Source organism: Rhipicephalus microplus, chromosome 2, assembly GCF_043290135.1.
Source record: "Rhipicephalus microplus isolate Deutch F79 chromosome 2, USDA_Rmic, whole genome shotgun sequence".
Lineage (NCBI taxonomy): Eukaryota > Metazoa > Arthropoda > Arachnida > Ixodida > Ixodidae > Rhipicephalus > Rhipicephalus microplus.
Genome location: NC_134701.1, coordinates 133,293,097 through 133,302,469, shown reverse-complemented (window position 1 = coordinate 133,302,469; position 9,373 = coordinate 133,293,097). Strand labels below are relative to the sequence as shown.

Genomic DNA, 9,373 nt, shown 5'->3' with positions numbered 1-9,373 from the left:
TTTACTACCAGCATAAAGTCAGTGTTTTTTTTGCTGGGGCTGGTATATCGTGTCAGCATGGCCAAGTGGTCGAAGGCGCCAGACCTAAGGGAAACCTTGCTCAGTGATACGGGTTGAACGAGGCTTCATGTCCACGTATGTGGGCGTGAGTTCGAATCCCACTTCTGACAAACGTTTTTTCACTTTACTACCAGAACAATGTCAGTGTCTCCTTTTTCTGGGCTGATATGTTGTGTCCGAATGGCCGAGTGGTCTAAGGCGCCAGACTCAAGGGAAACCTTGCTCAGTGATACGGGTTGAACGAGGCTTCTGGTCCAGGTGTGTGGGCGTGGGTTCAAATCCCACTTCAGACAAACTCTTTTTTTACTTTACCACGAGCATAAAGTCAGTGTCATCTTTTGCTGGGGCTGATATATCGTATCAGAATGGCCGAGTGGTCTAAGGCGCCAGACTCTAGGGAAACCTTGCCCAGTGATACGAGTTGAACGATGTTTCCGATCCACGTATGTGTGCGTGGGTTCGAATCCCTCTTCTGACAAACTTTTTTTTACTTCACTAACAGAACAAAGTCAGCGTCTCCTTTTGCTGGGGCTGACATATCGTATCAGAATGGCCGAGTGGTCTAAGACGCCAGACTGAAGGAAAACCTTGCGCGGTGATGCCAGTTAAACGAGGCTTCTGGTCCACGTAGTTGGGCGTGGGTTCGAATCTCACTTCTGTCCATTTTTTTTTAATTTACTACCTGCACAAAGTCAGTGGCTCCTTTTGCTGGGCTGAAATATTGTGTCAGAATGGCCGAGTGGTCGAAGGTGCTGGACTCAAGGGAAACCTTGCCCAGTCATACGAGTTGAACGAGGCTTCTGGTCCATGTATGTGTGCGTGGAATCGAATCCCACTTCTGACAAAATTTTTTAATCTACTACCAGAACAATGTCAGTGTCTCCTTTGGTTTGGTCTAAAATATCGTGTCAGAATGGCCGAGTGGTCGAAGGCGCCAGACTTAAGAGAAACCTTGCCCAGTGATACGGGTTGAATGAGGCTTCTGGTCCACGTATGTGGGCGTGGGTTCGAATCCCACTTCTGACAAACTCTTTTTTTATTTACTACCAGCACAAAGTCAGTGTCTCTTTTTGCTGGGCTGAAATATTGTGTCAGAATAGCCGAGTGGTCGAAGGAGCTAGATTCAAGGGAAACCTTGCTCAGTGATATGGGTTGAACGAGGGTTATGGTCCAGGTGTGTGGGCGTGGGTTCAAATCCCACTTCACACAAACGCTTTTTTTACTTTACTACGAGCATAAAGTCAGTGTCATCTTTTGCTGGGGCTGATATATCGTATCAGAATGGCCGAGTGGTCTAAGGCGCCAGACTGAAGGGAAACCTTGCCCGGTGATGCGAGTTGAACGTGGTTTCTGTTCCACGTTTGTGTGCGTGGGTTCGAATCTCACTTCTGTCAATTTTGTTTTTTACTTTTTCTGCCAGCACAGAGTCAGCGTCTTCTTTTGCTGAGGCTGACATATCGTATCAGAATGGCCGAGTGGTCTAAGGCGCCAGACTCAAGGGAAACCTTGCGCAGTGATACGGGTTGAACGAGGATTCTGGTCCAGGTATGTGGGCGTGGGTGTGAATCCCACTTCTGACAAACTTTTTTTATTTTAGTACAAGAACAACGCCAGTGTCTCCTTTAGTTAGGACTAAAATATCGTGTCAGAATGGCCGAGTGGTCGAAGGCGCCAGACTTAAGGAAAACCTTGCCCAGTGATACGGGTTGAATGAGGTTTCTGGTCCACGTAGGTGGGCGTGGGTTCGAATCCCACTTCTGGCAAACTCTTTTTTTATTCACTACCAGCACAAAGTCAGTGTCTCTTTTTGCTTGGCTGAAATATTGTGTCAGAATGGCCGAGTGGTTTAAGGCGCTAGACTCAAGGGAAACCTTGCCCAGTGATACAAGTTGAACGAGGCTTCTGGTACACTATGTGTGCGTGGGTTCGAATCCCACTTCTGTCAATTTTTTTTACTTTACTACCAGCACAGAGTCAGCGTCTTCTTCTGCTGAGGCTGACATACCGTATCAGAATGGCCGCGTGGTCTAAGGCGCCAGACTCAAGGCAAACCTTGCCCAGTGATAAGAGTTGAACGAGGCTTCTGGTCCACGTATGTGTGCGTGGGTTCGAATCCCACTTCTGACAATTTTTTTTACTTTACTACCAGAACAAAGTCAGTGTCTCCTTTTGCGGGGCTGAAATATTGTGTCAGAATGGCCGAGTTGTCGAAGGCGCCTGATTTAAGGGAAACCTTGCCCAGTGATACGGGTTGAACGAGGCTTCTGGGCCACGTATGTGGGTGTGGGTTGGAATCCCACTTCTGACAAAAATTTTTAATCTACTACCAGAAGAAAGTCAAAGTCTCCTTTTGCTGGGCTGAAATATCGTGTCAGAATGGCCGAGTGGTCCAAGGCGCCAGACTTAAGGGAAACCTTGCCCAGTGATACGGGTTGAACGAGGCTTCTGGTCTATGTATGTGGGCGTGGGCTGAAATCCCACTTCTTAGAAGCTCTTTTTTTACTTTACTACCAGAACAATGTCAGTGTCTCCTTTTGCTGGGCTGATATGTCGTGTCCCAATGGCCGAGTGGTCTAAGGCGCCAGACTCAAGGGAAACCTTGCTCAGTGATACGGGTTGAACGAGGCTTCTGGTCATGGTGTGTGGGCGTGGGTTCAAATCCCACTTCAGACAAACTCTTTTTTTTACTTTACTACGAGCATAAAGTCAGTGTCATCTTTTGCTGGGGCTGATATAACGTATCAAAATGGCCGAGTGGTCTAAGGCGCCAGACTCATGGAAAACCTTGCCCAGTGATAGAGGTTGAACGAGGCTTCTGGTCCACGTATGTGTGCGTGGGTTCAAATCCCTCTTCTGACAATTTTTTTTACTTCACTAACAGAACAAAGTCAGCGTCTCCTTTTGCTGGGGCTGACATATCGTATCAGAATGGCCGAGTGGTCTAAGGCGCCAGACTGAATGGAAACCTTGCCCGGTGATGCCAGTTGAACGAGGCTTCTGGTCTATGTATGTGTGCGTGGGTTCGAATCTCACTTCTGTCAATTTTTTTAATTTACTACCAGCACAAAGTCAGTGTCTCCTTTTGCTGGGCTGAAATATTGTGTCAGAATGGCCGAGTGGTCGAAGGTGCTAGACTAAAGGGAAACCTAGCCCAGTCATGCGAGTTGAACGAGGCTTCTGGTCCACGTATGTGTGCGTGAGTTCGAATTCCACTTCTGACAAAATTTTTTATTCTACTACCAGAACAAAGTCAGTGTCTCCTTTTGCTGGGGTTGATATATTTTGTCAGCATGGCCGAGTGGTCGAAGGCGCCAGATTTAAGGGAAACCTTGCCCAGTGATACGGGTTGAACGAGGCTTCTGGTCCACGTATGTGGGCGTGGGCGTAAATCCCACTTCTGAGAAGCTCTTTTTTTTTACTTTACTACCAGCACAAAGTCAGCGTCTCCTTTTGCTGGGGCTGAAATATCGTGTCAGAAAGGTCTAGTGGTCTAAGGCTCCAGACTCAAGGATAACCTTGCCCAGTGATACGAGTTGAACGAGGCTTTTGGTACACGTACGTGTGCGTGGGTTCGAATCCCACTTCTGTCAATTTTTTTTACTTTACTACCAGCACAAAGTCGGCGTCTCCTTTTGCTGGGGCTGACATATCGTATCAGAATGGCCGAGTGGTGTAAGGCGCCAGACTGAAGGGAAACCTTGCCCGGTGATGCGAGTTGAACGAGGCTTCTGGTCCACGTATGTGTGCGTGGGTTCGAATCTCAGTTCTGTCAATTTTTTTAATTTACTACCAGCACAAAGTCAGTGTCTCCTTTTGCTGGGCTGAAATATTGTGTCAGAATGGCCGAGTGGTCGAAGGTGCTAGACTCAAGGGAAACCTTGCCCAGTCATACGAGATGAACGAGGCTTCTGGTCCACGTATGTGTGCGTGGGTTCGAATCCCACTTCTGACAAAATTTTTTTAATCTACTACCAGAAGAAAGTCAGTGTCTCCTTTTGCTGGGCTGAAATATCGTGTCAGAATGGCCGAGTGGTCCAAGGCGCCAGACTTAAGGGAAACCTTGTCCAGTGAAACGGGTTTAACGAGGCTTCTGGTCTACATTGAGGGTGTCGGTTGAAATCCCACTTCTGAGAAGCTCTTTTGTTTACTTTACTACCAGCACAAAATCAGTGTCTTCTTTTTCTGGGGCTGAAATATCGTGTCAGAATGGTTGAGTGGTCTAAGGCTCCAGACTCAAGGGAAACCTTGCCCAGTGATACGGGTTGAACGAGGCTTCTAGTCCACGTATGTGGGCGTGGGTTCGAATCCCACTTCTGACAAACTTTTTTTTACTTTACTACCAGAACAATGTCAGTGTCTCCTTTTGCTGGGGCTGAAATATCGTGTCAGAATGGCCGAGTGGTCTAAGGCGCCAGACTCAAGGGAAACCTCGCGCAGTGATACGGGTGGAACGAGGCTTCTGGTCCAGGTGTGTGGGCATGGGCTCAATTCCCATTTCAGACAAACTCTTTTTTTTACTTTACTACCAGCACAAAGTCATTGTCTCCTTTTGCTGGGGCTGAAATATCGTGTCAGAATGGTCGAAAGGTCTAAGGCTCCAGACTCAAGGGAAACCTTGCCCGGTGATACGGGTTGAACGAGGCTTCTGGTCCACGTATGTGGGCGTGGGTTCGAATCCTAATCTGACAAACGTTTTTTTTACTTTACTACCAGAACAAAGTCAGTGTCTCCTTTTGCTGGGTTGATATGTCGTGTCCGAATGGCCGAGTGGTCTAAGGCGCCAGACTCAAGGGAAACCTTGCCCAATGATACGGGTTGAACGATTCTTCTGGTCCACGTATGAGGGCGTGGGTTCGAATCCCACTTCTGACAAACTTTTTTTACTTTACTACCGGCACGAAGTCAGTGTCTTCTTTTGCTGTGGCTGATATATCGTGTCAGAATGGCCGAGTGGTCTAAGGCGCCAGACTGAAGGGAAACCTTGCCCAGTGATAGGGGTTGAATGAGGCTTCTGGTCCACGTATGTGTGCGTGGGTTCGAATCCCACTTCTGTCAATTTTTTTAACTTTACTACCAGCACAGAGTCAGCGTCTTCTTTTGCTGGGGCTGACATATCGTATCAGAATGGCCGAGTGGTCGAAGGCGCCAGAATTAAGGGAAACCTTGCTCAGTGATACGGGTGGAACGAGACTTCTGGTCCAAGTATGTGTGCGTGGGTTCGAATCCCACTTCTGACAATTTTTTTTACTTTACTACCAGAACAAAGTCAGTGTCTCCTTTTGCTGGGCTGAAATATCGTGTCAGAATGGCCGAGTGTTCGAAGGCACCAGACTTAAGGGAAACCTTGCCCAGTGATACGGTTTGAACGAGGCTTCTGGTCCACGTATGTGGGCGTGGGTTCGAATCCCACTTCTGACAAAATTTTTTAATCTACTACAAGAAGAAAGTCAGTTTCTCCTTTTGCTGGGCTGAAATATCGTGTCAGAATGGCCGAGTGGACCAAGGCGCCACACTTAAGGGAAACCTTGCCCAGTGATACTGGTTGAACGAGGCTTCTCGTCTACGTATGTGGGCGTGGGTTGGATTCCCACTTCTGAGAAGCTCTTTTTTTAATTTACTACCAGCACAAAGTCAGTGTCTTCTTTTGCTGGGGCTGAAATATCGTGTCAAAATGGTCGAGTGGTCTAAGGCTCCAGACTCAAGGGAAACCTTGCCCAGTGATACGGGTTGAACGAGGCCTTTGGTCCACGTATGTGGACGTGGCTTCGAATCTCACTTCCGTCAATTTTTTTTTACATTACTACCAGCACAGAGTCAGCGTCTTCTTTGGTGAGGCTGACATATCGTATCAGAATGGCCGAGTGGTCGAAGGCGCTAGACTTAAGGGAAACCTTGCTCAGTGATATGGGTTGAACGATGGTTCTGGTCCAGGTGTGTGGGCGTGAGCTGAAATCCCATTTCAGACAAACTCTTTTTTTTACTTTACTACCAGCGCAAAGTCAGTGTCTCCTTTTGCTGGGGCTGAAATATCGTGTCAGAATGGTCGAGTGGTCTAAGGCTCCAGACTTAAGGGAAACCTTGCCCAGTGATACGGGTTGAACGAGGCTTCTGGTCCACGTATGTGGGCGTGGGTTCGAATCCTAATCTGACAAACTTTTTTTCACTTTACTACCAGAACAAAGTCAGTGTCTCCTTTTGCTGGGCTGAAATATTGTGTCAGAATAACCGAGTTGTCTAAGGCGCCAGACTCAAGGGAAACCTTGCCCAGTGATACGGGTTGAACAAGGCTTCCTGTCCACGTATGTGGGCGTGGGTTCGAATCCAACTTCTGACAAACTTTTTTTACTTTACTAACAGAACAATGTCAGTGTCTCCTTTTGCTGGGTTGATATGTCATGTCTGAATGGCCGAGTGGTCTAAGGCGCCAGACTCAAGAGAAACCTTGCTCAGTGATACGGGTTGAACGAGGCTTCTGGTCTAGGTGTGTGGGCGTGGGTTCAAATCCCACTTCAGACAAACTCTTTTTTACTTTACTACCAGCACGAAGTCAGTGTCTTCTTTTGCTGGGGCAGCTCTGTCGTGTCAGAATGGCCGAGTGGTCTAAGGCGCCAGACTCAAGGGAATCCTTGCCCAGTGATAGGGGTTGAACGAGGCTTCTGGTCTACGTATGTGGGCGTGGGTTCGAATCTCTCTTCCAACAAACTTTTTTTTACTTCACTAACAGAACAAAGTCAGTGTCTCCTTTTGCTGGGGCTGAAATATTGTGTCAGAATGGTGGAGTGGTCTAAGGCTCCAGACTGAAGGAAAACCTTGCCCAGTGATACGGGTTGAACGAGGCTTCTGGTCCACGTATGTGGGCGTGGGTTCGAATCCTAATCTGACAAACTTTTTTTTACTTTACTACCAGAACAAAGTCAGTGTCTCCTTTTGCTGGGCTGAAATATTGTGTCAGAATGGCCGTGTGGTCGAAGGCGCCAGACTTAAGGTAAACCTTGCCCAGTGATACGAGTGTAACTAGGCTTCTGGTCCACGTATGTGTGCGTGGGTTCGAATCCCACTTCTGACAAACTTTTTTTACTTTACTACCAGCACGATGTCAGTGTCTTCTTTTGCTGGGGCTGATATATCGTGTCAGAATGGCCGAGTCGTCAAAGGCGCCAGACTCAAGGGAAACCTTGCCCAGTGATACGGGTTGAACGAGGCTTCAGGTCCACGTATGTGGGCATGGGTTCGAATCCAACTTCTGACAAACTTTTTTTACTTTACTAACAGAACAATGTCAGTGTCTCCTTTTGCTGGGTTGATATGTCGTGTCCGAATGGCCCAGTGGTCTAAGGCGCCAGACTCAAGAGAAACCTTGCTCAGTGATACGGGTTGAACGAGGCTTCTGGTCTAGGTGTGTGGGCGTGGGTTCAAATCCCACTTCAGACAAACTCTTATTTTACTTTACTACGAGCATAAAGTCAGTGCCATCTTTTGCTGGGGCTGATATATCGTATCAGAATGGCCGAGTGGTCTAAGGCGCCAGACTCAAGGGAAACCTTGCCCAGTGATACGAGTTGAATGAGGCTTCTGGTGCATGTGTGTGTGCGTGGGTTCGAATCCCACTTCTGTCAATTTTTTTTTAATTTACTACCAGCACAAAGTCAGTGTCTCCTTTTGCTGGGCTGAAATATTGTGTCCGAATGGCCGAGTGGTCGAAGGTGCTAGACTCAGGGGAAACCTTGCCCAGTCATTCCAGTTGAACGAGGCTTCTGGTCCACCTATGTGTGCGTGAGTTCGAATCCCACTTCTGACAAAGTTTTTAAATTTACTACCAGAACAAAGTCAGTGTCTCCTTTTGCTGGGCTGAAATATCGTGTCAGAATGGCCGAGTGGTCCAAGGCGCCAGACTTAAGGGAAACCTTGCCCAGTGATATGGGTTGAACGAGGCCTCTGGTCTACGTATGTGGGCGTGGGTTGAAATCCCACTTCTGAGAAGCTCTTTTTTTACTTTACTACCAACACGAAGTCAGTGTCTTCTTTTGCTGGGGCAGCTATGTCGTGTCAGAATGGCCGAGTGGTCTAAGGCGCCAGACTCAAGGGAATCCTTGCCCAGTGATAGGGGTTGAACGAGGCTTCTGGTCTACGTATGTGGGCGTGGGTTCGAATCTCTCTTCCAACAAACTTTTTTTACTTCACTAACAGAACAAAGTCAGTGTCTCCTTTTGCTGGGGCTGAAATATCGTGTCAGAATGGCCGAGTGGTCTAAGGCGCCAGACTCAAGGGAAACCTTGCCCAGTGATACGGGTTGAACGAGGCTTCTGGTCCACGTATGTGGGCGTGGGTTCGAATCCCACTTCTGACAAACTTTTTTTTACTTTACTACCAGCACGAAGTCAGTGTCTTCTTTTGCTGGGGCAGCTATGTCGTATCAGAATGGCCGAGTGGTCTAACGCGCCAGACTCAAGGGAAACCTTACCCAGTGATACGAGTTGAATGAGGCTTCTGGTGCACGTGTGTGTGCGTGGGTTCGAATCCCTCTTCTGACAAACTTTTTTTACTTCACTAACAGAACAAAGTCAGCGTCTCCTTTTGCTGGGGCTGACATATCGGGTCAGAACGGCCGAGTGGTCTAAGGCGCCAGACTGAAGGGACGTCTTGCGCGGTGGTGCCAGTTGAACGAGGCTTCTGGTCCACGTATGTGTGCGTGGGTTCGAATCTCACTTCTGTCAATTTTTTTTAATTTACTACCAGTGCAAAGGCAGTGTCTCCTTTTGCTGGGCTGAAATATTGTGTCAGAATGGCCGAGTGGTCGAAGGTGCTAGACTCAAGGGAAACCTTGCCCAGTCATGCGAGTTGAACGAGGCTTCTGGTCCACATATGTGTGCGTGGGTTCGAATCCCACTTCTGACAAACTTTTTTTACTTTACTACCAGCACGAAGTCAGTGTCTTCTTTTGCTGGGGCTGATATATCGTGTCAGAATGGCCGAGTGGTCTAAGGCGCCAGACTCAAGGGAAACCGTACCCAGTCATACGAGTTGAACGAGGCTTCTGGTCCACGTATGTGTGCGTGAATGCGAATCCCACTTCTGACAAACTTTTTTTACTTTACTACCAGAACAAAGTCAGTGTCTTCTTTTGCTGCAGCTTATATATCGTGTCAGAACGGCCGAGTTGTCTAAGGCACCAGACTTAAGGGAAACATTGCCCGTTGATACGGGTTAAACGAGGCCTTTGGTCCACGTATGTGGACGTGGGTTTGAATCTCACTTCCATAAATTTTTTTTACATTACTACCAGCACAGAGTCAGCGTCTTCTTTGGTGAGGCT

At 47.9% G+C, this 9,373-nt stretch overlaps 14 non-coding genes across 14 annotated transcripts; all 14 read left to right on the top strand.

Annotated features, from left to right (window-relative positions):
• The first annotated feature begins 234 nt into the window (after positions 1 to 234).
• On the top strand, positions 235 to 353 carry TRNAL-CAA (transfer RNA leucine (anticodon CAA)). Its single transcript has 2 exons — positions 235 to 272; positions 308 to 353. It is a non-coding gene; the product is annotated as a tRNA-Leu (tRNA).
• Positions 354 to 967: 614 nt separating this feature from the next.
• Positions 968 to 1,086, top strand: TRNAL-UAA (transfer RNA leucine (anticodon UAA)). Its single transcript has 2 exons — positions 968 to 1,005; positions 1,041 to 1,086. It is a non-coding gene; the product is annotated as a tRNA-Leu (tRNA).
• A 618-nt stretch (positions 1,087 to 1,704) lies between these two features.
• Positions 1,705 to 1,823, top strand: TRNAL-UAA (transfer RNA leucine (anticodon UAA)). The gene is made up of 2 exons: positions 1,705 to 1,742; positions 1,778 to 1,823. It is a non-coding gene; the product is annotated as a tRNA-Leu (tRNA).
• A 64-nt stretch (positions 1,824 to 1,887) lies between these two features.
• TRNAL-CAA (transfer RNA leucine (anticodon CAA)) lies at positions 1,888 to 2,005 on the top strand. Its single transcript has 2 exons — positions 1,888 to 1,925; positions 1,961 to 2,005. It is a non-coding gene; the product is annotated as a tRNA-Leu (tRNA).
• Positions 2,006 to 3,893: 1,888 nt separating this feature from the next.
• Positions 3,894 to 4,012, top strand: TRNAL-CAA (transfer RNA leucine (anticodon CAA)). The gene is made up of 2 exons: positions 3,894 to 3,931; positions 3,967 to 4,012. It is a non-coding gene; the product is annotated as a tRNA-Leu (tRNA).
• Positions 4,013 to 4,260: 248 nt separating this feature from the next.
• TRNAL-CAA (transfer RNA leucine (anticodon CAA)) lies at positions 4,261 to 4,379 on the top strand. The gene is made up of 2 exons: positions 4,261 to 4,298; positions 4,334 to 4,379. It is a non-coding gene; the product is annotated as a tRNA-Leu (tRNA).
• Positions 4,380 to 4,813: 434 nt separating this feature from the next.
• On the top strand, positions 4,814 to 4,932 carry TRNAL-CAA (transfer RNA leucine (anticodon CAA)). Its single transcript has 2 exons — positions 4,814 to 4,851; positions 4,887 to 4,932. It is a non-coding gene; the product is annotated as a tRNA-Leu (tRNA).
• A 64-nt stretch (positions 4,933 to 4,996) lies between these two features.
• Positions 4,997 to 5,115, top strand: TRNAF-GAA (transfer RNA phenylalanine (anticodon GAA)). Its single transcript has 2 exons — positions 4,997 to 5,034; positions 5,070 to 5,115. It is a non-coding gene; the product is annotated as a tRNA-Phe (tRNA).
• A 244-nt stretch (positions 5,116 to 5,359) lies between these two features.
• On the top strand, positions 5,360 to 5,478 carry TRNAL-UAA (transfer RNA leucine (anticodon UAA)). The gene is made up of 2 exons: positions 5,360 to 5,397; positions 5,433 to 5,478. It is a non-coding gene; the product is annotated as a tRNA-Leu (tRNA).
• A 979-nt stretch (positions 5,479 to 6,457) lies between these two features.
• TRNAL-CAA (transfer RNA leucine (anticodon CAA)) lies at positions 6,458 to 6,576 on the top strand. The gene is made up of 2 exons: positions 6,458 to 6,495; positions 6,531 to 6,576. It is a non-coding gene; the product is annotated as a tRNA-Leu (tRNA).
• Positions 6,577 to 7,007: 431 nt separating this feature from the next.
• On the top strand, positions 7,008 to 7,126 carry TRNAL-UAA (transfer RNA leucine (anticodon UAA)). The gene is made up of 2 exons: positions 7,008 to 7,045; positions 7,081 to 7,126. It is a non-coding gene; the product is annotated as a tRNA-Leu (tRNA).
• A 246-nt stretch (positions 7,127 to 7,372) lies between these two features.
• TRNAL-CAA (transfer RNA leucine (anticodon CAA)) lies at positions 7,373 to 7,491 on the top strand. The gene is made up of 2 exons: positions 7,373 to 7,410; positions 7,446 to 7,491. It is a non-coding gene; the product is annotated as a tRNA-Leu (tRNA).
• Positions 7,492 to 8,288: 797 nt separating this feature from the next.
• On the top strand, positions 8,289 to 8,407 carry TRNAL-CAA (transfer RNA leucine (anticodon CAA)). Its single transcript has 2 exons — positions 8,289 to 8,326; positions 8,362 to 8,407. It is a non-coding gene; the product is annotated as a tRNA-Leu (tRNA).
• A 429-nt stretch (positions 8,408 to 8,836) lies between these two features.
• On the top strand, positions 8,837 to 8,955 carry TRNAL-CAA (transfer RNA leucine (anticodon CAA)). Its single transcript has 2 exons — positions 8,837 to 8,874; positions 8,910 to 8,955. It is a non-coding gene; the product is annotated as a tRNA-Leu (tRNA).
• Positions 8,956 to 9,373: the final 418 nt, after the last annotated feature.